General features: G+C 43.1%; 1 protein-coding gene across 1 annotated transcript in view; it reads right to left on the reverse strand.

Moving 5' to 3' along the window:
• The window catches only part of LOC126284526 (uncharacterized), a 270,111-nt gene that overhangs the window by 170,034 nt on the left and 72,930 nt on the right, over nt 1-27,147 (reverse strand). Inside the window, exon 3 of the mRNA XM_049983541.1 lies at nt 21,462-21,534. The gene's annotated coding sequence lies outside the window, so the exon portion shown is untranslated. The remainder of the gene's footprint in view (nt 1-21,461; nt 21,535-27,147) is intronic.

Below are 27,147 nucleotides of genomic sequence, written 5' to 3' on the forward strand. Positions count from 1 at the left end.
CTGATATGAATTCCGTCGACCGTCTCTATACGTTCGGATGGTTGTGATCGGTCGTAATGAGACGGTGCTCTTACTGACGTATTGATTTGAAAAGATTCGGCAGATGCTGGTGCCACTGTAATAGCAGCCTAGGTGTGCTATCATTCGGTGAACTTTTTGTACTGCAGATGATTAACCGTTCCCTACCCTTACGTTCTTGCTTCCCCCTGGCACTTGTCACTGCAGACTTTCCAAGAGGTGCAGTGTGTCTGGCTTGTTTCGATGGAAGACAGCACCTCAGACTTGTTGGTTTACCCTGAGTCGGTTGTGCTGTTGTCCTGAGCTGGCCTAAATACAAACACCCATCAGCTGCTTCTTTAACTTCATTGATAATATATTCATTTTATTTTCACCATGTTCAGTGTACTATACTGTAATCTTATTTTCAGTTGATTTTCTGCCTACTTTCCAATTTTCTATCTTAAATCCATCTTTTCGTTACTGAAGGTAATTTACGTGCCGTAGAGACAGTACTGTGTAATCATGAATCGGTAATGGTTGAGGGGCGATCCATTCACCCGTGTTCCTTCATCACTGTCCTTTTTCGAGCATATGTACATTTCTGGCAGAACTGCTGTGAATAGTTATGATGGTACGAAATCTTCTTAGCTGACTCCTTTCTGAGTTCTAAATAACCCTCTACCTCGATGAAATAACGACAGTAGCTGCATATATTATTTAGAACACTAACACAGGTTGAATTAATGCATTGCTTCTCAAGCAATCTTGATAAGGATTTCGTTGAAGTTTAACCTGCATTCAAACGTTCGTCTTCACGTTGTGCTGGTGGGAAGAAATAGCGTATGTAAACACGCGCAGTTACTCATTCTGGGTAACATGACTTCATGCTAGGACGGTAGCGCGCTGTTCTGGCGAATGCGGACTGGCGCATACGACTGCAGTCGTACGGCGGGAGGCGCATTAACGGCTTGTGAGTCATCGCTGCGCCTGGCGTCACGGACTGGAGGTCGCGAGTTTGACCTCCGCCAGGTGTCGCCAGTCCCTGCCTCCTGCGGGCGCTGATCGATAACATAACATTATGTGGCGGCAGGCAGCGTGACGCATCGGGGAAGTGCTGGGTACGGGAGGCGGCGCGTCAGCCTTCACGTCGCAGTCCCGTTTGAATTCTGTTTTCATTTCCTGGCATTCCGTTTGCTCCAATTAGTAGATACCAGAAAACCAAAACTGCCACCGATGTACTCGTCTTGGTTCAAGTGTTTCGTATAGGGTTCACTTCCGTGGATTTGTTCGATGTATCAGGTGGTATTGAGGTGTGATAAATAAACAAAAACTGTACGGGATGTTTGTTTACTATCAATATCCAAAACAAAAACATGGACGAGTCGACAACAATAGCAGCATCAAGAAGTGAAGGCGATTTACCCCTCTTTTTGTGAGTCAGCGTGTAATCGGGGCTAATAGTACATGAACAACTGAACTGCAATATTTCAAAGTGCGCGCGTTTTCCTTAGTCACCACTGTACGTGTTATCAAAATACAACCGCGTGTTTCCAGTAAAGGCCAAGTGCAATGACATCGTGATTCAGTTGTATCTGATGCACTCCAATACGGCTGTCAACACTTTTCTCGCTATAACATTAATCAAAAAGTACAGCACCCTACCCAATGTTACATATGTGTAGCTCACTCTGTCAAACTATCATCATAACTGCCCCCTTCAGCTGCGAATGGTAATGAAATGGTGGACCGTGACATCGTCTTAATAGCGTCACTCAAGCTATACGTCAGAATTACACGTATTTTAATTCAAATCATCTATCCCGTAATTTCAAATCACACTGGAGGCCTGTTTTGTTAATAATACAGCTCATTACAAAGCGGTCTCTCTCAGGTAGCCAGTTTTGTTTGCATGTAAATCATCTTTATAACATATTGACTGAATCGTTCTGGTAAAGGGATAGAAGCGCTGAAAGTACAAAAACAAAAATAACTGCATAATAACAAAATAAAAAATTAATAGCATGTTATTCTTACGTTACATGAGAGGTGTACAGAACTGAAATCGGATATCCTCAATATTCTGAGTAACGAAAGGATTGGTAAAAATCTCACAGCGGTGCAGGGACAATAAGAACGTTACTGTACATTGTATACTAAACAGAGAGAAAAGTTTGTATTCTGAAACGTACCGTTGGAGATAACGTGACCTACGTCAGCAGGTGCGAGAATACAAAATTATATCACCCCTAAAACTTCAATGAGATGCCTTTGTCTCCGCGGCATCCCAAGCTGTGTATACTTATCCACTCTAATTTTCACAATTTTTGCGATCTTCTCTTTTGAAGAGATTTTTAACTAAAGCTCTTGACCAACAGAAACGTATTTAGCAATTTTCCCAGCATTTATTGAGTATATGTTGTATGGTGTCTCTTAATCTTATTTTTGGATTCTTCTGTTACTTCTTGCTAGAAAATTTCCATATTTTACGTTGAATAACAAGTACACTGTTTTTATTCTACTGAGTAGAACAGAAACAGTTTCTGCTAAACTGGATGTGACTTGCCTAGTAGCAGTTAACATTTAAGTTTCATTTGAAACTGCTCCGACTGTCGATGCTCTATATGCAAAGTCAATAGCGCACAAAGGAAATATTACTGTCTTACGTAATCTGACTGTCCTCAGGAACGCTTCGTCACAGACACGCACATGTAATGCAAGAGAAATTGTTTCGGCGTCTGAAATGACCTAGTATTGATTATGACCTAGCAATGTAACGTTGTCACGGAACGCAATAACAAGACGACAAAACAGTTTTTGCCCAGAAACTCTTGAGATGAAATTACCTTCCATTATTTGAAAATAATTTATTAATGCTAAAATGACTTATTTCTGAATGTTCGGTAGAAGCAAAAACAGTACTAAGTGAAATATTAATTAAATTAGTTACAGAAACATTTTGCTTAATTACTTACGAATAGGCATAGATACAAGGCCTTAAAGTTGCCCCCATCTATTATCTCACAAAACTGCACTTCATTTAACTGAATACATGAATAATGGGGCTGTGAGGAGCGGCCGTGAGGAGCGGCCGTGAGTCGTGCTTCGGTAGCTCAGATGGTAGAGCACTTGCCTCGAAAGGCAAAGGTCCCGAGTTCGAGTCTCTGTCGGGCACACAGTTTTAATCGGCCAGGAAGTTTCATGAATAATATGGATTTGAAATAAAGGTATAAGACATGCGCTGACTTTGAATTATTGTGCTTCAAACATACAAAAGTTTACATAGACACACCAATCAAAGTTACATGAAACACGTGCTATCCTTACCATACTCAAACAAAGGTCAGTTCCTCACATTCATTTGAAAATCATGTTAGACACGTAGACTATTCGACGAATGTAATTCCTGATTGCTACACCCGGTCACGAATCACTTAGGACACTTAAACAGAATAGATTCTGCCCCACATTGATTGTAATCGCAACTGCCACTCTTTTACTTATTGCCTAAGCAATACAACTGTTCCGATATGGCTCGCCAGGTCGTAAGATAAAGAAACACACTACCTTGTATTCCGGAGTCGGCATAAAGAAAATATTACGTTCGATTCTCAGTACCACTGCATGAATGTAAACCGTAAGGTGCTCTCAGTTTATCGCTCTTTATCTTTCTCATCGTAATGTCATCCAGCCTCTGTCAAAAGCACATCATATTATACACGAGAAAAACACAAACTCACACCAGAGCCGCCCAAACACGCAATAGGCTGAAACAGAACGCTTTGTTTTCCTTCAAAACAAGCAAGCCGTGTTTGGCGACCACGCCCTCGCTACACATTGGTCGAAGACACTAACGCTTGAAACACCTCAGGCAGATACACTCATACACCAGTGCAGCCAAAGCAACTGTAAATATGCAGAAGTCGGTCAATGGGCCACAGGTATAACGGCAAAGAAAACTGCCCGAGACAAAGAAAAATATGTAAAAACAGTAGATGTAAAAGATGGGAAATTATAATGGACATATTTCAATGTAAAATTCTTAAAATGCGTATTACATCACTGTATTATAAAAGTTCTAAATTCACCTCACCTAATCCAGGTGCCTTTATAATTTTTACAACCTCACAAGCAGGATAAAGGTCACCAGTTATACCGATGCATATAAAGGTCAGTAGATGTCATGAGAGGTGTATGCATATATGCAGGCTCGCTGTTGAGTCTAACGCGGGCGTTTTTTAAGGGCGACCAAGTTTTTACAATTCATTATGAGTGTTGTCTATGACAGTAACACAGTGAATTTTAACCTCATTTTTTGATTAAAATCTACTGATTGCGCCTTCTGTCACTTGTTTTTATTTTTATTTTTTGTCACTGCTGAGGACTTATCTGATTGCAGAAGAGCTGCTGATTCATGCATCAACAGGACAAAATCAAATACTTCCAAAAGCAAATATATCAGAACTGAAAACGCTACAACCAGGGTCATCAAGACAAGAACATTGTTTACTGAACTTGAAACAACGAACATTTGCAGGTTTGTCAAGAAAGGTATCATCATTAATATAATCAAGGACATGGTTTTACCATCACAACCATATAAAAGCAGCTTGTCAACTGACAAGAAGAGGAATGTGCAACATATGTTGCCATATTTGAAGGAAGATAATAGAGCATTCTTCAAGGAAGTATTCAATTAAAATTGCTTTATGTTCTTTACAAGTAAAAATAAAGTTTCAGAATAATTAATTGTAGAATGTTATTAGATAAACAATTACTAGAAAATCTTGATATTTCGGTCATTGGCTCGTTTTGCCGAAAAAAGTAAAGCATTTAGAATTCGAGTTTTCATTGTAAAATATTACTTTCCATTCTTGTGAAGAAGAAAATTCATTATAATTTTGCGATAGTAATATAAATCTTACCATACATAATATAAAAAAAATGGTCCACGATTTTTATTAAAAAATTTTTAATAAAATATTAGCCTGGAAACATGTTTTAGGCAGTTAGCCCATTATTGTTCTCTAATCTCAAATCATACAACTTCGGAACACAAATGTGTCAGATTCGTCTGACCGTGAATACGAAGTTGTTGATAATGTTAATTACAATGATAGTGAGCCCACGCTATACAGATGTGTTCGAGATAGACGACACTTCAGAATCATATGCTTATGTACCACTGTCAACAATTCAGGGACTAGAAAGTACTTAAGAGTCATAAAAATTTTTACGCTTATGTACTTTTGTTGTAATTTATGAAGACTGAACGACTTTTTTCGGCTTTTTTGACCACATGTTACTTTCAGAGTAGCTTCCGTCACAGTTGCCGGAACTTTTATTGTTATGGAACATTTTAAATACATTTGATGATATAGTAAAATATACTAACATCAAGCACGTTACTACTAAGGTAACTCAACGAATACTACTGTATTTTTAAATTTAATAAAAATGTAACGTTTTATAGTACTTGCATAAATACCGGGTGATCAAAAAGTCAGTATAAATTTGAAAACTGAGTAAATCACGGAATAATGTAGATAGAGAGGTAAAAATTGACACACATGCTTGGAATGACTTGGAGTTTTATTAGAACCACCCCATATTGCTAGACGCGTGAAAGATCTCTTGCGCGCGTCGTTTGGTGATGATCGTGTGCTCAGCCACCACTTTCGTCATGCTTGGCCTCCTAGGTCCCCAGACCTCAGTCCGTGCGATTATTGGCTTTGGGGTTACCTGAAGTCGCAAGTGTATCGTGATCGACCGACATCTCTAGGGATGCTGAAAGACAACATCCGACGCCAGTGCCTCACCATACTCGGGACATGCTTTACAGTGCTGTTCACAACATTGTTCCTCGACTACAGTTATTGTTGAGGAGTGATGGTGGACATATCGAGCATTTCCTGCAAAGAACATCATCTTTGCTTTGTCTTACTTTGTTATGCTAATTATTGCTATTCTGATCAGATGAAGCGCCATCTGTCGGACATTTTTTGAACTTTTCTATTTTTTGGTTCTAATAAAACGCCATGTCATTACAAGCATATGTGTCAATTTGTACCTCTCTATCTACATTATTCCGTGATTTATTTGGTTTTCAAATTTATACTGACTTTTTGATCACCCTGTATATATTTCAGTTGTCAGTTTATAAATGGAACTCCTAAAAGATATTGTGGAAAACATTTCACTACTGGGATAAAAACAATGTTTGATTCCTGATCTAGAACATATGACACATATCCAAATAGTTCGGTGAAAAATATCAATTTTTTTTCAATATCCGTGTTTTTGTGTTATTTACTCCCAAAATGACACACTGACCACCTATATACACGTTTCGTTCTTGTAATCTAAACCCAAGAATGTGGCGGACAGCCCACTGTGTGCGGATCGTCAGCTTAACAGTTTTGTTACGGAACGCCAATGCGGTCGGTGTGACCGAGTGGTTCTAGGCGCTTCAATCTGGAACCGCGCAACGGCTACGGTCGCATGTTCGAATCCTGCGTCGGGCATGGGTATGTGTGATGTCCATAGGTTAGTTAGGTTTAATTAGTTCTAAGTTCTAGGGGACTGATAACCTCAGATGTTAAGTCCCATAGTGCTCAGAGCCATTTGAACCGTTTGAACATAACGCAAACTTACAGTTTCGTTACCGAAATTTCGATCTCCTTCCTGTAATGCCTGAGTGCACATGTTGTCCCAGAGCTACGTGGAACACGTTCCTGTGTTCTGCTCGCGCTCGGCTCGGCCCGGCTTTATGAGTCGGCATTTAGCCAAGCAGAGTGCCGCGACTGGGCATTAAAATTGTCTTAATGGCCACATAACCGGCGGTTGCGCCCGTGGCGAGCGCGGTGTGCAGACGTCGGCCGCTACAGCCGTGACATTATGTCTCGCGGCTCAGCGTTGCGCAAGAGGCAGGCGGGCAGGCATAATCCCACGCAGTGATTCAGCTCGCGGCCTGGCAGAATTCTGCCCTCCACGTTCTCCCAGGGTATGAGGCGGCTTCAGCATCAAACAGTTGGACGCTGCTCTCCACTCCACATTCCAGACGGTTCGAGTACCTGGTTGTCCAACATTCTCCAAACAGTGCTGTGTTCCAGGGGTGCGAGTTGAGATTAGAGTCTTCTTCCTTAATTCTGCGTCACTTTTTAATAGCAGTAAAGCTATTTAGTTGTATAAATCTTTCGCTTTCTTCCCCACCTTCTGATGCTATCTTGTACCATCTTGCTTTCTGGCTCTCCTTGTGGTACGTCAATTGTAACTTATTTTGTTTCATTATTATTATTTTTTTCATTTAAGAATTCTTTGTTCTCCCAATTCACCACTCACCATAAGCCTTCGTTTTGTTTGTCCTGAACCAAAATTACGTGAAACGTAGCTTGCTAGTTAGATCCAAGAGTTGTCCTACATTACTTGTTTTCGATAAATGGGCGATGTCACCTGCGAAGATAGCAGTATTTTTTTTTTAATTCACTGGCTTTAGAGACATGCCCATACAGACACCTCAGGAGCTACTGTCAATTATGATGATACTAACTCGCAATGGCAAAAAAAGCGTTTCTGTAGAAGAGAAATTTGTTAACATCGAATATAGATTTAAGTATCAGGAAGTCATTTCTGCAAGTATTTGTGTGGAGTGTAGCTATGTATGGAAGTGAAACATGGACGATAATTAGTTTGGACAAGAAGAGAATAGAAGTTTTCGAAATGTGGTGCTACAGAAGAGTGCTCATGATTAGATGGGTAGATTACATAATTAATGAGGAGGTATTGCACAGGATTGGGAAGAAGAGAAGCTTGTCGCACAACCTGACTAGAAGAAGGGATCGGTCGGTAGGACATGTTCTGAGACATCGAGGGATCACCAACTTAGTATTGGAGGGCAGCGTCGAGGGTAAAAATCGTAGAGAGAGACCAAGAGATGAATACACTAAGCAGATTCAGAAGGATGTAGGCTGCAGTAGGTACTGGGAGATGAAGAAGCTTGGACAGGATAGAGTAGCATGGACAGCTGCATGAAACCAGTCTCAGGGCCGAAGACCACAACAACAACAACAACAACTCGAGGCCAACGCAACACCCAGACGCCACGTGTACGGAAACCGAACCGGCACCCCTTCGTTAACAATCCGCCGCGCTGACCGTGCGGCTACGGATACGGGAATTCTCCATTGTACAGTTTTACTATGGTCTTAACTTGTATCTCACTTGCAGGAGTCCCTTCGACGTAGAAGCTAAACAACCTGTCCAATAAGGTACAAGCTTGCCTTTCTTTTGAGTCAACCGTCTTCTGTCAGCTTTCAAAAAGGTACAAATGACTCTGAGCACTATACGACGTAACATCTGAGGTCATCAGTCCCCTAGAACTTAGAGATACTTAAACCTAACTAACCTAAGGACTTCACACACATCGAGGCAGGATTCGATCCTGCGACCGTAGCAGCAGCGCGGTTCCGAACTGAAGCGCCTAGGACCGCTCGGCCACCGCGGCTGGCCTGTGAGCTTTGATGCAGACCACCACGAATTCCTCTCCTGAGCCAACCTTTTCATCTCAGCTAGCACTTGCAATCTACGTCCTCAATTATTTTCTGGATGTCTTCCGATGTCTGCCTTCCTCTAGTACTATGGAAGTTATTCCCTGATGTCTTAACAGATGTCCTATCATCCTGTCTCTTCTTCTTGTCAGTGGTTGAAAATACTCCTTTACTCGCCGATTCCGTGGAGAACCTCCTCATTCCTTACCTTATCTGTCCACCTAATTTTCATCATTCTTTGTAGCACCACATCTCGTATGCTTGTATTTTCTTACGTTCCGGTTTTCCCACAGTCATCACTGCTTTATAACCTTTTAAGTATGAGTTTGTCTTTCATTACCTACTTCGATTTTAATTAAAGGTAACATGGAGTTTTGGCGACAATCCGTCTTCGCACTCAGCGTGCCCAGAATGACGCGCATGCCAGCAAGTCCCTTTTGGGAATCGGGACGGCGCATCGATCCCGGATCGAATCCACCCGGTGTGCCAGCCGTCCTAATCGCGGTTTTTAGGCGGATTCCCACATCCCATTAGGTGAACACTGGGTTAGCACCCATGTCCAGCCTCAGTTACACCGAGTCGCAAACAATTAGAAAACTTTCGCACTGTTGCGCAGGCGTAACACAACACGCGGCCACATTTTGGTACACAATTTCCGTCCCGTTAGGTAATGGTGTGGCGATAAGAAGGACTTCCGGCCACCCACTATCATTAACAATACCAATTACGATCATTAATACGTCAAACCTGTGTAGATACGGGACACAGTCAAAGGAAAAAGAAGAAGGTGACATACTGGTAGTCTTATCAAGCAGTTTCCAGCGATTAGAGACGCTGTCGCTAATTCATGGACACTGTTCAACTACTTTTCCGTTTAACGGTAGCAGAACGACCACTGGACAGTGCGATGGAAATTCGCGTGCGATGGGATAATGAATTCTCCATCAGTAAATTGACATATGCACAGCTCGGTGATTCCGCCCCTTCCCCCACCTCCTTTTGTCTTGTGTTAGTCCCATATGGGAGTGCATAGTCTTTGTAAGATTTCATTAGCACAACACAATACGATTGCGTGCTGTGTTCTAGTTTTGGGCTTGCTGCACGTTATAAGATTACGACGTGTCAGCCTTTGTTTGCAAAATGATCGTTGCATCACTGCATGACGTAACGCACGAGTATATATATCTTTCATCCCAGTGCAGTTTTCATGTATACCGTGTTAAGGTGTGAAATGATTGATCAACCAAAAATTCTCAAGACGTCTCGTGGCCGGTTTCTGCTGCCTTTGCCTCAGTTTACTGGTTTTAGTGTATTTATCGTAATAGTTGAAAGAAGTTTGGAAGCAATTATTAGTGCCGTTTTCCAGGCTTTTGAAACTGATGAACCAGTGCGTCGAAACTAGTAATGTAACCCTTTAAAAATATTATTGTTTCATTTACTGTGGCTTGACGATCGTATGTGGTGTCAATCATTTTAAATTTCATTCTGTCGCATTTCTGTATAACAGTTTTGTCGAAATACAAAAGTTTATATTTTGGTGCACTGTGGCCATTGCTCAATCTCATTCGTGTGTGAGGCGAGGAAGTATATGCTTTGGATTGTTTGCGTATCTGCTTGCGAGCCTTATAGTTGCGTTGCACACACACACACACACACACACACACACACACACACACACACACACACACACACACACACACACACTATATATATGATGTCATTCATTATTAATGCACCGGTAAGTTTTCGTTGCAATAATTCTTTTAAATACTGCGGTGTGCTAGCTGTCTAGCGTGATTCTTTGGAATTCTATTAGTCGAAATGACATTAGCAGTGATGGCCGCATTCGGATTTTCCTGTGGTTAATGTATGAGATTTATAGTAACGTTTCATGTACTAATAATATTGAAGGATTTATTTTGTTTAGATATATTAATTATGATTATGTCTTCATTCTACCTGGGAGTGCTGTTTTCCTGAAAATGGGGTCACCCACCCATAAGAACTGATCTTGAAGGCTTCATTCTGATTGGTCCCCTGAGAAAGGAGTAAGGGAGGGTAGTGGTTAGCACTTAAACTATTAGCAACGTTTTCCCGTAAAGTCATCCACAGATTTCCGCAGGTGACCTTGTAGGCGAATCTGAGTTGTGTGTATTGAACTGGGGACCTAGAAACGACGGATAGGCTTCGTTCCGCTGTAGCCCTCAGTGGTTCACAACCCCACAGCAGGCCACAGCAGTCCACCTCCCCACCGCCGCACCAAGAGTGTAGGGTAATTATGGTGTAGGCGTACGTGGGGAATTGCCGACACAGAGTAACTGAGGCGGAATAAGCGGAACCAGACTGCATTCGCAGGGGCAGATGGAAAATCGTCTTAACAATCATCCACAGGCTGGCCGCCACACCGGACCTCGACACTAATCCGCTTTCTCGCTCGTGAAGCAGCGGGTTAGACCGCGCGTATAGCCGGGCGGACTTGACTGTGAGTTACTATTGTTTCGTTGTGCTGAAAGAATGATCTGGTAGCGGTGCCTTTAGCGCCATTGATGAGGTTGGTCGCGTCGGAGATGATTACACAGACATACTGTTTAAATAATGCCAATTTCTCTACCATTCGTGGAGGGATGGTTCGGCGTAATCTTGTGGAGACATGTGGGGCTCTCTCGTTCGTGGCCAGGGATTGAGTGGTGACCGCAGCCGCTCGAGGAATTCAACATGCTACCGGCATGTCATCTGAATAATTTGACGTGCAATGTCCGGTGAATACAGAGGGTTGGGGGTTGGTGGAGGAGGAGGGGGGGGGGGGGGTTAGTCCCTGAAAATGCAGGGATCTATTTGATATTTCCAACGATGTGTTGTATTCCATATCGTCGTCATTACCTTGGGCCAGAGGACCCTCGGTTGATGTAGCTCCATCGATATAGCAGCTTCAACGATTTTTTGCCGCCAGCAACCAAGCCGGAGATGATTACACGTAAAATTATAATCTTTCTCGGTCGTTGCTGGGGCAGGGGAGGGAGGGGGGGGGGGGGGAGAGGGGCAGTGTTCACGGCTCTACACCACACGTTGGAGTTTGAGGGGTGGGCTACCCTGCAGGCGACATACCTATTACTAGTGAGCTCTCTGGGTGCGTATTTTGTAGTGCTGTGCTGTACACACAGTACCTTGGCTGGACGGATCAGAATTTTGCTACGATTTCACACAATCTAGTAACGCAGTGGTGATTTAACAAGGTTTATCATGCTTTAGTATTTCCTATACGTACTGTAGCTCTGTTTGAAATAGTAAAACTGCAAAGCTTATAAAATGTCTTATGGCGTGATTATTTCTATCCACTTGGTCCGTTCCTTACACACACGAGTAATAAAGTGATGGCTTACGAATGATAACTAGATCGGGCCCAAGATGCGCTGTGACGGACTGAGAGCAGAACGGTGACGACGCGACGCGATGCGACGTTGACGTGACGTCGCGACACGACACTACGTCGCGACACGACGTGACACTGTTACACGACGTCGTGGCGTGACGCTGTGACATGACGCAACGCCAGGGTGACGTGACGTCGAGAGCGGTGGGTTGGAACTCGCGAGAAATGTAGAATAATACGGAAAATTGTGGAAGAGTGAGAGTACTTACATATCTGCATGACTGTGGCCTCTACTGGTGCTTCGAATGACGTGATATTAAACTGTTATTAACAAATAGAGTTCGAGTGACATGACGTAACGTTATTTGTTATTAAAAAATGCACACAGACTGACCCTCTCCGTATGCTGCCCAGCTCCAGAATGAACGCCAGTTATAAAAGATGAAGATCAGATGGAGAGCTTCAACAACAATGATGGATAGTTCGGGAGCTGCATTGTGACTAACTGAGAGCATTGTGTTGTCGAGAAGAGCAGGCAGTAGCTCTTGCAATTGGATAAAACATGAAAAAATTTGGAGAAAATCGTAAAATTGTGTAAATACAGAAAAAATACGAAAGTAGGTGAAAAATAAAAATGGGGAGAAATACGAAAAAAGGTGGAAATATGGATAAATATGTAATATTGGAAGAAAGGAAGTACGTAAAATTGTGAAAGAATAAAGCACTTAAATATCTGCCACGGAGTGGTCTCTTCTCGTGCCTTGAATGAGGTAATATTAATTTGCTATTAACAAACAGACCTTGATGACACGACTTAACATAATCTGTTATTAACAAATAGGTACAGCTTACAAATTCTTCCAGAGGTGTGCAGCTCCGGTGTGAACCTACCGACTTCTCTCCCAGTTATACAAGACAGAAAGGGGGTGTTTGAGCCTCATTGGTCGCTGGTAGGAGAGGGGGAAGGGAGGGGTGGGGGTTCCCTTGGTGACCTTTATTAATTTCCACTGGTTCCCGGGGAGAGGGGGGGGGAGGGTGGATGTCCTTCAATACATGTCACCAAAGTAGGTAACCTGACGTTGGACGTCCTCATCAGTGACCTTAAGATAAGATAGTTATCTCAACACGAATCGGTTTAGATAATGTACTTATGATATGTCAATTTTTTTGGTTTTGCCTTTCCTGAATCTATGGTTACCTATGCTGCTTTATTTACTGCTTTTTAAATGTAATTCCATTTCTACCTCATAACCACAACACCAATGCTTCCATATAGTTCACTTGATACTGCCTCAGAAAATTTCTATTAGGTCTCAATATTTCTTCGTTTGTACTTATTATATTTTTGTTTTAACACTTTCAAAGTTATTTCAGTCTATTTTCCGTCTTTACTAGACTACGACCCGAATCCATATTAGTGGAGCGTATACGTTTCAAATATTTGGTCCCTAAATCTTTGTCTAATTAATATATTGTCCATTTCATATGTGAAATTCTTTAATTTCAAAGTGCAACTTTCTCACAGTTATTTTTAAAGAGATTGTTTACCAAAATTAGGTTCTTCCCACACCCCATGTTGTCCAACAAACGTGACATTGTTGATCTCGCTTACTATGGTGTTCAAACAATTCGAGCTTATCAAATTTTCATCCCTTTTCGCGTACATATGTCAGCTGGCAGAAACACGCATACCCTCTCCTGTCTTCTCACTATCAGCTTACGGCTTGCTTATGTAAAACTCGTACAGTTCTGGTAGGCGTAAACTTTATTTCAGTCACGTCTTTAACGCTATAAGCCGCTTATAGTTCTTTTAAGTCGCTTCACTAATCCATTTGAAGTCCACCTATCTATATCTGTGTTAAGATTTTAGAGTGTCCCCGAATCTTTTACACTATCCATTTTCCATTCAAGTAACACGTTTCACCTTTTTTCAGATAACGTGCCCAATTAGAAAGAGTTCTCACAAATATGAAACTTCCAGTATTCTGGGCCTAAATTCGTTGAATGAAAGCTCTTTTGTTAATAACCTCGTCTGCATCTCCACCGGGAAATCCGAACGAGCGACAACTTTACAACAAAAAAAGATGTCAAAGGGATAAGTTATCATGAGACGTTTTTTAACAATGTATCCAAGAAGATGAATTTCTCTTTCCTTTATAATCTGATTATCTCTATATTTCTCTTTTGCGTTCCCAGTTCCTCAACCAGAAGGGCAACTTCTAGTTGTAAGCTTCAGGGCAGTATTCCACAGTGAAGAACTGTTTTATAAATAGACATTAGTCTTTGGTTGTCAACTCTTAGTAAGGTATTTCTATATGTTTCTACATTCTTGCTGAAAATAAAGTCTTAACAATTTTCAAAAGATAATATTTGCTTACGTCAGTTATCTTTTAGTTGAGATACTTCCACATTTCTGTGAGAGACTACTGTCAGATAGACACCTGCGTTATATCTGATAAATCTGCGGTTATCTGGCTTCAGCTGATTAGTTACGTATTTATAAACACAGGAGGGGTCCAGTTCTGAAAAACTGCTTATACCGTGTCAACATCAATTTGTTAAATATCGTCACCATTACCTCATTTTTAAGTTACGGAAGCAATAAAATCATAAGAGGCGTCTGTATCAGATAGCAGAATTTTAAACAGATATGGCGAGGTAAAATTATCGCACAAGTTAGGTTTGTATCTTATCCTTGTGTCATTATTATGCGGCCACTTTACCATGGCAGGTTTTGAACTATGGTGGCTAGATGTCAGCCCTGAAATGCCAACCTAAGGAAGCAATTGGGGAGTAGCCTTTACTGACTGCTTTGCGTACTTCGCTTTGCTATGGATTGTGAATTAATCGTGGTTTTCGTATTGTATTTTGAAATTAGTGAACAGGTCAATTCTGGTCCATCGCGGAGGAGGAGGTTCGAGTAAGTTTCTGACAACTTCGCAAGGGTCTCAGTTCTTCTTTTAGAAAGCACTGAGCAAGGGTCTAGACCAGGGGTCTCCAAACTACGGCCCGCGGGCCCGCGAGGGCCGGCAAACCGGCCCGCGTTAGCTGGCCGGACATCCCCGGTATCCGGCCCGCCAGATATTTCAGGTGGTACCTATACTGACTTTCGAGGCCTATCGCGACCAATACAACGCGACATTGGCTCTGCTACTCGCTACAAGACTACATAACTAAACTTATTATGCTCCATCTCCGTTACGTGCTGCAGTAATAGTGTTACTAACAATGATTTTGAGATTTCGTTAACTTTGAAGGACGCTTTCGTGAAGAACGTGCAGTGACATACTTTTTTGTCGGTGAAATTCGCCAGAGTAAAATACGCCAGAATTTCGGTCAGGTACGTCCACCAATCAAAATTATGTGATTAAATAAAAATCGTAGTTCGTTTCAGTGCTTGCTATTCCCACAACCTTTGATTTTTGCGATTTCATCTTTCCTTTAGCCATACATTAACGGTGATCGTGAAGTGCTAGGATGCTTTAATCCCACTAGGTAGGTCTTGGCCCTTATGACTTCGTGGAGGAGTCTCGTCTCGTCTCGCTTAAATCACGGACATCCTCTGTCCGGAGATGATGGAGGCTAAGCAGCAGTGCTGCTATTCCTCCTTTATCCTCTATGTTGTCGTATGGGTGGCCTCTCGTTCGAATGGGCCTCTGGCTACCCCGCTGAGTTTAAAGTAGCGAAGTAGTTTGTCGCTGGCATGTCCTCTGGGGCAGGCTGACGCCTGCCGGAGCGGCACTCCTCCTTCACCCACTTCTCTGCGACCTGGCAGATGTGTTCCCAGTCGGAGGGGGTGAAGATGGGGCGGCTGTTGAGCAGTATTAGCTCCTTCCTCGTTACCGCCTTACGCAACACGCAGTCAATGTGGCCCGCGGACTAAAAAGTTTGGAGACCCCTGGTCTAGACTACCAGCACTGCGAGGCGGGGCTTGTTCCCCTCAACCCTGCTCAGCTCTGAGCTTGTCTTAGGTACTCGTTCGTTTGCGCTCGCAGAAGACTGCCACGTTACAATGTCCTTACTAGATACTATCTGCCGAAACAAGCAAAACTAATACAAAGTGGTGTATGAGGTTTGATACAAATGCAGAGTCGAGGTGATTTATACAGGGATTGGACAAAAATAAGTGAACACAGCGAGTAATACATGTCTTAACATATATGCAGATGTCAGTCAAGACTGCAGGCTGCGCTGTTGTATTTGACGACGAACGGCGGTCGTGCAACGTTGCAAGTTACAGTCGCGGCCAGAATAGTTTTCTGTGTGGTTGGGAGCGCATTATTTCGGAGACAGCGAATTCGAACTACTGCTACTAGTACGGTGGGTGGGTGCTTGCGTAACGAAGGTAGCCGGGGTGTTTGGTGTTTCGAGAGGCAGCGTATCGAAGACTTATAACGCATACAGGGAAACGGGAAAGACATCATCAGCCAAGTCACAACGCGGACCAAAGAGTGTGTTCAGTGCTCGCGACGGACGGGCAGTGAAGAGGATAACGATGAAAAATAAGGGGACGACAGCTGCAAACCGTCACTGCGGAACTAAATGCCGCAGTCGCGAACACTGCCAACACCGAAACAACGTGAAGGGAACTCAGAGCGAGACGTAATTCCAAAACCACCCATCAGTGATGTAAATGACCGTAGCAGGAAAACGTAGTGCTGAAGCCATGAAATCTGGACTACGTCTGGTCAGATGAGTTTTGTTTCGCATTGTTCCCGACACCTGCCAAAGTTTATATCCGAAGAGTGTAACATGACCGGGGACTGGGGGTTTATTCAGGCAGCCACGTCCTGATACACACTTGGTCTGGGGGCCCTCGTTCTGCCAACGGCCTTGCCAAAGCGGGCGGAGGAGCGGACAGAGGTTCAGGGCACTCTCTTGTACCATGTGTGGGAAACTGAACTTAAAAGGACGAAGAATCAGCAATGATCAACGGCATGGGGATCCACAAGGCAATGGAAACCCCTGCATTAAAGACACATAATGTGTATCCACAGGACATGTGACTTGTAACTGAAAAAGTGTCATGATGTTCTCTCCACTGGCAAAAGATTCCGGACTAGTCCCTCATCCGCATCTCCCGGAGGGGACTGCAAGGAGGAGGCAACCATTATAATAGGTTTGAACGTAGTAGGGAAGCTAGAAAATCTGAAAAGGGAAACGCTAAGGCTCGGTCTAGATACACAGGACGTCAATGAAGTGAAATGGAAAGACGACAAGGACTTCTGTTCAGACGAGTATAGGATAATATCGACGAAGAGTAAATGGTATAATGGTAGTTGGATGAGCAGAGAGTCAGTTACTGTCAATATTTAAATGATACGGTTGTTATGAACAGGAAGGTGGGGCAGAGAATCGGATACTGAAAGCGTAATTCAGTATGTAAAGGGAGATGAAAATCTAATAGTCATGGGGGATTGGAATGTGGTTCAAAGGGACGGACTAGAAGTAAGGATTACGGAAAAATATGGGTTGGTAGTAGGAATGAAGAGAGGAGAAACATTAACTGAGTTCCTGTTCAAAAATCACAAGAGGAGGAGGTATACTTAGAAAAGGCTGGGAAGAGTCAGAAAAATTTCAGTTAGATTACATCAGGACCAGGCCGTGATTCCGAAATCAGATATTGGGTGAGAAGGCGTACCCAGGGGCAGATATAGACTTAGATCACAATTCGGTAATGATGATGAGTAGGCTGAAGTTTAAGAGCCTGGTCAACAAGAATCAATGTGCAAAGAAGCGGGCTTCGGAAGTACTAAGGAATGAGGAGACACGCTTGAAGTTTTCTGAGACTGTAGATTCTGCGATAATGAGTAGCTCAGTACACAGCACAGTTGAAGAGGAATGGACAGTCGCAGAAGGTGGAAGGAAAAACGTAGGTACGAGAAAGGTAGCTGCGAAGAAATCATCGGTACCAGACGAAGTACTTCAGCTGTCCGGCGAAAAAAAGATACAAAAGTCCAGGGAAATTCCGCAATACAGAAATACAAGTCACTTAGGAACAGCCGGCCGTGGTGGCCGAGTGGTTCTAGGCGCTGCAGTCTGGAACCGCGCGAGTGCTACGGTCGCAGGTTCGAATCCTGCCTCCGGCATTGATGTGTGTAATGTCCTTAGGTTAGTTAGATTTAAGTAGTTCTAAGTTCTAGCTGACTGATGACCTCAGATTTTATGTCCCATAGTACTCAGAGCCATTTGAACTTCGGAACAAATAAACAGGAAATGCAGGGAAGTTAAGACGAAATGGCTGCATGAAAAATGTGAAGAAATCGAGAAAGAGATGTATTGCCGGCAGGACTGATTCAGTATATAGAAAAGTAAAAACTAACGCCAGTGAAATTAATAGCAAATTCGGTAATATTAAGAGAGAAATGGGAATTCAACTGTTAAATGCAGAGAAGAAAGTGGATATGTGCAAAGTTTATGCTGAAGGAGTCTATGATGGGGAAGACTTAAAATCGTATACGGTGGATGGGATGCATAACATTTTATCGAATTACTAAAATCATTGGGGGAAGTGGCAGCTAAAGATAATCCACGATGGTGAGTAGAATGTTTGAGACAGGCAATATACGATAGATTTCGGGAAAAAATATCATCCACGCAATTCCCAACATTGCAAGAGGCGATGAGTGCGAGGATTATCGCACAATCAGCTTAACAGCCCATGCATCCATTTGCTGAGAAGAATAATATGCGTAAGAATCGGAAAGAAAACGAAGATCTGCTAGATGACGATCAATTTGGCAGCAGGAAAGGTAAGAGCACCAGGGAGGCAGTTCTGACGTTGCGGATGATAAGAGCAGGACTGAGCAAAATCAAGCCACGTCCATATGATTTGTTCAGCAGTGTCAAATTGTGCAAAATTTTCGAATTTCCGAGATAAATAAGTGTAAGACATAGGGAAAAACGGGTAATATACATTATGTACAAGAGCCAAGAGGGAACATTAAGACTGAAAGACCAAGAACGTAGAGCTCGGATTAAAGAAGTTCTAAGCCAGGGACGTTTTCGCTGCTACTGTTAAAACTATACATTGAAGAAGCAATGACAAGAATAAAAGAAGGGTTCAAGAGTGGAATAAAAATTCAAAGTGGAAGTATATCAAGGATAGGGTTTGCTGATGACATTGCTAACCTCAGTGAAATGGAGAAGAATTATAAGATCAGTTGAATGGAAGAAGTGTCTACTGAGTATAGAATAGGGATGGCGACTAAATCGAAGAAAGACGAAAGTAACGAGGGAAGCGTATCATCTGAATTGGGGATTACGAAATAGGCGACATTAACGAATTCTGCTACTAAGGTAGCAAATAACCCATGACGGATTGAGCAAGGAAGATATAAAAAGCAGACTAGCACTGGCAGAAAGAGCATTCCTGGCCAGAGAAGTCTAGTAGTGTCAAACACACGTCTTAATTTGAATTTCTGAGAATGTATGTTTGGAGCACAGCACTGTATCGTACTGAAATACTGACTGTGGGAAAACCGGAACAGAAGAAAAGCTAAGGAATGAGGAGATTCTACGCAGAAGCAGCGAGGCATAGAAAGATAGGACATCTGTTTAGACGTCAGGGAATACCTTCCGTGGTACTGGAGGAGCTGTATATGGTAAAAATTATTGAGGAAGAGATAGATTGGAAAAATCAAGCAAATAATGTATGACGTATGTTGTAACTGCTACTATGAGGTGAAAAGGTTGGCACAGGAGAGGAATTCGTGGCGGGTAGCATCAAACCAGTCACAAGACCGATTACTAAAAAAGTATCATTGTATTCAATGGCGGCCTATTGTTGCTCTAAAGGGTCGCATTATTGTCAAGTATTACGTGACCAACCTGGCTGAACAGGGGCTTCTCACGGAAAAACTTTTGTTTCCCAAAGGTGATGCTGTGTTTCAAGACTACAGGGCACTTTTTCACACAGCTAGCATCATCCACGACTGGTTTCGTGGGCACAGGGATGAACCGTCTCATTTTCAGTGGCCACAAGTCGCCAGATCTCAAAATTGCTGAGGCTTTGTGGTCTACTTTGGAGAGAAGGGTGCGTCATTGCCAGTCACATGCATCATCGTTAACTGAACTTGCCACTATTTTGCAGGAAAGAAAACCGTATAGGATATGTATTAATTCATTAAGAGACCACTGGAAGCTGTTTTGAATGCCAACGAGTTTCATACATCATATTAAGACACTTTAATGTATTATGTTGTTGTTGTTTCCATTTTTTGTCCACCCTCCGGCGCGGCACGTTTCATTTTTACCGCCCTGCCAGTGTCCAGCAATGTTCATTTGTCTAGCTAAAAGCTGTAGTAGAAAATACTAGACTACTACTGTCTATTGCAGGTCGCAACATACATAGAATTGTCCGGTAAATGGGATGTGGCTAGCTACTGAAATAAAAGTTTTAACTTGGCAATGTAAATTTTCAGGTGTATTCTCACGATAAAGATCACAGTTAATACTGCCAAGTCCGTACTAAGTGGAACTCAATTTAAAGTTCACACGCACACTACAATCACACACGTAGCCAGTTTATATTTACACCCGTTACTGAAGTTAACAGAGTTCACCGGATCGTTTGGTTATTAAAATATTCGCTCAAATGTTGTGCACTCTGCTCTACACGTAATACCTGTTCCAGTCTTATATCGCACAACTCGCCACGCGGTTTTAACTAACAGTCGAAGGCAATAATTTTGATATTCCGTCCGAAATTCCACACGACTTCCGCTATACCGTTCACTTAAATACACATTGTACTACTTCGCGAACTCGTAATTAGCATTTTTCCGCGATTTTACAGTGCTTTCGTCGGAGCTGCTTTCGATGAGATCTTACTAGTTCGAACCCGCAGCCCCGACCCCCGTAGATCACAACAAACGCTTTGTGCGCAGCATAGATTGGCGCGAGCCTGCATTTTTCTGATTGGCTGATATCGTGTTGCAGTATTATCCCGCGCTAACCTGCGCTTTACTTCAATGACCAATCATAGTAAAACATTTCTTTCTATGGCAATTGCTAAATAAATAAATCTAGAAAAGTATCAAATATAAAATTACTCCTTCTGAAATTACCGATTAATTTGTGTTCTACTCATGATTTATTAGTACCATTAACCGACTGCACATTTAATTATAGTAAATCCCCTGTATAGTTTAACTGGTACTTCGTGAATAAACAAAACAATTTTCATTTACTTCTGTTCTTCTTTACTCATACAACACTCACACTGCTAACTAGTACACATATAAAACAATTATGCAAATACATTAAATATTAATCAAACATAACTTTACAACATTGTTTTGACTACGACTGCTAGTACTAACTGTCAACTGCTGACATCTGCCGTCTACTAGTTCAACTACGTGCAGCTCTGCAACTCAGGTCCATGTCAGCTGGTGACATCTGTCGATGACTCATGCCTATAACGATATCGTCCTAACAAGTGACAGGAGCGATGCGAAGGCGTCACGCCTCAACCCCCTAGACATCAATGGTACGCTAAAATGGCTAACACTGTTTAATATTTGTAGCTATTCGCAGTGACTTACGTGTTACAGAGCATGATGTAGTTGCTTTTCCTTCTCCGGGTTCTCTCTCCGTCGGTGAATTAGAACGCGACACCTGCGGACAACATACAACAAATCACTTTCAAGTCACAAACAGCAATATCGCCGCTAGTCTACAAGCTACAACCAGCAGTAGATTTCCTGTAATGTAATTCTACGTCTACGTATATGTCAGATTTCTGAAAGCCACTGTGAAGTGCATGGCAGAGGACACTTTCCATAACACCATGAATTATGGGGTCTTCCCGCTCCAATCGCTTACGGGGACTTGTGGGAACAATGACTGCTGAAATGCCTGTATGCGCGCCATGAATGGTCACGCAGCGTTTTACGGTAGAAGCAGGTGACGTCTGGTGACAGAAGGATATTCTCAGCTACAGAAAGGAAATGTATCGAATGTTTTAGTGCTGCTGTCATTAACCACACCGTGAGAGAAACTGTGTGTCTGTGCTAGGAAATGATAAGTTGGCAGATCGCTGACAATGAAAGACTGAATCTGGTAACGTGCTCCGGTCCACTGAATGCTCCATAAGATTATTTGAAGGTTATGAGGAGTGTTGTTTGAGCTTTAGGAAATATAGCGTCATACGGAAAGTGTGTAACGTTTGCGACATTTTATTCGCTTTGGATTTAACGTAGGAGTGAAAGTAGCGGACGCAGTTTGAAACAGTTGTGCCGTGTATGGGGAGAACACCATCGAAAAAACGCATTAGAAACAGAATTTTCGTTTAAACTAGGATCGTTATGACGTGAATTACTCGCGACATTCAGGAAGACCGACGGTTTGTACGCTTTACCACTATGGTTCACGTCACTGTACTTGATAGTTGGTAAATGTAATAAACTGCGACGATTTTACCTTCGACACTTATATTCACCTTCGACACATACATTCTACATCTACATCCATACTCCACAAGCCACCTGACGGTGTGTGGCGGAGGGTAAATTCAATGCACAGGACTGGTAAGCTGGGAAAAAAAAATTGGGTTTGAGACCCGGTTTGGTAGAAATTTTCAGCTGGCAATGGTTCAAAAATGTTTAAATGTGTGTGAAATCTTATGGGACTTAACTGCTAAGGTTATCAGTCCCTAAGGTTACGCACTACTGAACCTAAATTATCCTAAGGACAAACACACACACCCTTCCGGAGGGAGGACTCGAACCCCCGCCGGGACAAGCCGCACAGTCCATGACTGCAGCGCCCCAGACCGCAGTGGTTGTTCATCACAATGCATGCTTGGCGTATTTGAACGGCTTCCACTGTTGACATTCGCTGTCTTTGCCTCTTCACTTATGTCAGCCTCTCGATCCATTCATTTTAGTCCCTTTAATTTATTTCAGTACGAGAGAGATAAGTATATTCTCCATAAGCTTGGATGGGCATCCTTCGAAGAAAGAAGATGTTCCTACCAAGCGCTGTCAAAGACGTTTAGAGACTCAGCATTTGCGACAGATTGCAGAAAGATTCTACTGCCTCCACATATTTTCTTGCGTAAGGACCGCACAAACAAATCAAGGGATATTGGAAATCGTTCCGACGTACATCAAAGAAGTCCCAAACTGAGAGAATGAACGTGGGGGACCACTCACAGCAATCCTACACCGCCCTTCTGGGCAAGGGCCAAGTGGAGGTGGTTTACCATTGCCTTCTTCCGACCTTGTACGAAATGCGACCTCCACATGAGCATCTACATGATTACTCTGCAATTCACAACTAAGTGCCTGATGGAGGTATCATCAGACCACCTTCAAGCTATTTCCACACCATTCCACTTACAAACAGCGAGCTTGGAAAACGAACGCTTAAGTCTTTGAGTGCTAACCACTATTTTTCTCATTTTATTACAACGATAATTTCTCCCTATATAGATGGGCACAAACAATATATTTTCACACTCTGAGAGGAAAGTCGCTGACCGACATTTCATTAGAAGGTCCTGCCGTAACGAAACACGCCTATGTTTTAATGATTGCCATCCCAATCTACGTACCATATCCCTGGCACTCTCTCCCGTATTTCCCAATAATACCAAATGAACTACCCTTCTTTGAAATTTTCGATGTCTTCCGTCAATACTGTCAGATGCGGATACAACATCGAACGGCAGTTCTCCAAAAGATGATGAACAAACGTAATATCGTCAGTCTCTTTAATAGATCTTTTGCATTTTCTTTCTGACAATAAATCGCAGTCTTTGCTTCGCTGTGTCCACAGTCGAAGCTATTCGTAGTTGTAATCTCTGAGTGTTTAGTTTAAGTCACAGCCTTTAGATTCGTGTGATTTATCGTGTAACCGAAATCTAACGGGTTCCTTTTAGTACACATGAGGATGATTTCACACTTTTCGTTATCTAGAGTCAAGTGTCACATTCCGTACCATACGGATATCTTGCCTAAATCATTTGCAAGTGGTTTTGATCATGTGACGATTTTGCAAGACGGTAAATGACAGCATCATTTGCAAACAATTTAACCCTGTGGCGCATGAATTTCACTGCAGTGGACAACTTTTATTGGTCAATTCTCTTGCGTTTTCAATCAGTCATGAGGCTGCAGATGTATGCAGGACACAACACCAGTAGGGAGTGCCCATTGCAGTGTTCATTTGCAGCCTCAGGACTGATTGAAAATGCCAAAGAAACGACCATTAACAGCTGTCCACTGTAGTGGACGCTATGCGCCACAGGGTGAAGAGGATTGCTCAAATTGTCTCCTAAATCGTTCAAGTAGATCAGGAACAGCGGAGGGCCTATTACGCCATATACTAATTCTCTTTCACTTGGTGACTTTACGTCAGGTGCTACGAAGGCGAATTTTCTGACAGAAAAATCACAAATATAGGGGCCAGAACTGATACAATACTCCGTAGGCAGACAGTTTGATTGGAAATCTGACGTGAGGAACGGTGTCAAAATCCTTCTGGAGATCTAAAAGTATCGTAACAATCTAGAGATATCGAAACAATCTGAGATCCCCTGTCAATAACACTCATTACTTTCCGGGAATAAAGAGCTGCTTGTGTTTCACAAGAACGATTTTTTCGGAATCCGCGCCGCATGTCAATATAGCGTTACCTGAGAGGTAATTCTTGATGTTCGAACACTGAAAATATTACTGAAAATCGACATTAGTGATATGGGTCTGTAATTCAGTGGGTTACTCGTATTTCTTTTCTTGGGTGTTGGTATGACTTGTGCAACTTTCCAGTCCTTAGGTACGAATCTTTCGACGAGCGTCTATCGGCATATGGTTGTAAAGTACGGAGCTATTGTAACAACTTATTCTGAAAGAAACCTGACTTTCAGCCAGGTGTGCCGGCCAGAGTGGCCGTGCGGTTCTAGGCGCTACAGTCGGGAACAGAGCGACCGCTACGGTCGCAGGTTCGAATCCTGCCTCAGGCATGGATGTGTGTGATGTCCTTAGGTTAGTTAGGTTTAATTAGTTCTAAGTTCTAGGCGACTGATGACGTCAGAAGTTAAGTCGCATAGTGCTCAGAGCCATTTGAACCATATTTTTTTAGCCAGGTGTAGTGAAGCAGGTGTCTGTGCTGTATGGAGGACTGCGATAAGTGCTCGTGCGGCGTTGTGTTGTTGTGGATGAAGGGAAGGAAGAGGGTGAAAGCCGGTGACTGCACATACCCTGCTCTCGAATAACAAGCGGCCGAACTTAACGCCCCGTTCGATGGGTGATTAACAGTATCACATACCCTCACTTTATGAGACACTTCTGTTTGGAAATTTAATCCAGGACACAGATTGGTGCAAAGATTGCTGATCAGGAACTTGACGCCTCCACTTCTCCTCCCCTTAGCAGTCAAATACTGGCAGTAAAATTTTTCCACCACCAGGATTTGAGCCCGCTTAACTGTGAGGCAAGCGTCAACGCACTAGCGTGCGATAGCGGCTTTTTGTTTTTCTTTATTTCTTGCATTTTGATCGTTATTGTTCGTTGCATCTGGTCGTAGCGGACGTCACATTACACCCGTTGAAGTTCGTTGTTGGTCCCTTCACTCAGTTGTTTATTACCGAGACCAGCCAGCTCTCTCTCTCTCTCTCTCTCTCTCTCTCTCTCTCTCCTCTCTCTCTCTCTCTTCCCCCCCCCCCCCCCCCACCCATTTTTTAAAATCTCATTTTTGTTCGCTTTCGTTCGTTGCAGCTGATTGGGGCGGACGTCGGAAGACACCCGTTTAAGTTCTTTGTTGATCGATTAACTTAGCTTTTTATTACAGAGGGGAGCTAACCGTCTGACCGAACACGCTGAGCTAGCGTTTGACTGCGATCTCGGCCACTGAGGCGGGTACTACAGAGGCCTATAGCCAGTCGTTTTCTCTCAGGGAAGGAAATAACTAGCAGTGATGTAATAGTTTGTGAAGTATGTATGCAAATGTGGGAAAAGCAAAGGCAAAAGCGTTGACGGAATGATAATCGGCGACGCGGAGTGACTTGAGAGACACGCAGCATCCTGCGGAAGAAACAGGTGACGTCCGATGATGGAGGGATAAGCGAAGCGACAGAAAGGAAGCGTGCTGGCGCACAGATAAGCCGTTGGCGGTCGCGAACGGAACACCTGTGGGTCGGTTTGCAAGGGTTCCCCCGCGCTCCTGGAGCACGCTTTGATGTTCTGCGCGGCGGCGGAGCAAGCAACGCGGCATCAGATACGCTTCAAGTCCCCGGGAGCAGCACGAGCGATAGCAATCTGTCATGAAATACAGCGCGATGTCTGAGCAGCGTTGCTCGTACGTCGCAGCACGGCTGTGACGGCAAACACGAGGCCCATTGAGAACTACACTGCCGAGGCACGAACACAGAGGAGAACTTGTAGCAAGTTGCTTTTATTTTGCCCAACAATTCCTCCGCCACTGTGACTCACTGCTTCGGGACGTCACACCTGCGGTCGTCGTGTCTATGCGAATTTTGTCCTCTTAGCGTTCCCAGAGATTGGAAGTTGATGCCGTTACTGGCAAACAGCAGCCTCTTTGCCAATAACGCCATCAACTTCCAATCTCTGGGAACGCTAAGAGGACAAATTTCGCATAGATACGCGTATGGAGAACAATTGTCACTAAATGAGGGATATGTTTCTTATTTTCCGCAACAAGATTTCCTATAACCAGGCATTATTTATATGTTATCATTAAGCTACAATAAGTATTATGTCCGCCCCTGTCAGTGCGACAGAATGTCAATCCTAAGTGCCCGGGTTCGATTCCCGGCTGGGTCGGAGATATTCTCCGCTCAGGGACTGGGTGTTATGTTGTCCTAACCAACACCATTTCATCCCCATCGACTCGCAAGTCGCCGAAGTGGCGTCAAATCGAAAGACTTGCACCCAGCGACCGGTCTGCCCGACGGGAGGCCTTAGTCACATGGAATTTACAATAAGTATTATATTTGAAACTTCCTGGCAGATGAAAAATGTTTATCGGATCGAAACTCGAATATCAGGCCGTCGGATTCCTACTCCGCTCAGAGTATGCTGATAGACAAGCTTCATACTTAGCAATCATAAACAATCGTTGTTTGGGAAACATCCGGATCTAAAGACCTCGAAGTTAAAAAAAAAAAAGAAATTGGGAGTTTCTCACTGAATTACAGATCCATATCTCTGACGTCAGTCTGCGGTAGCATTTTGGAGCATACACTGTGCTCGAACTTGCGAATTATCT

The sequence above is a fragment of the Schistocerca gregaria genome, chromosome 1, assembly GCF_023897955.1.
Source record: "Schistocerca gregaria isolate iqSchGreg1 chromosome 1, iqSchGreg1.2, whole genome shotgun sequence".
Taxonomy (NCBI): Eukaryota; Metazoa; Arthropoda; class Insecta; order Orthoptera; family Acrididae; genus Schistocerca; species Schistocerca gregaria.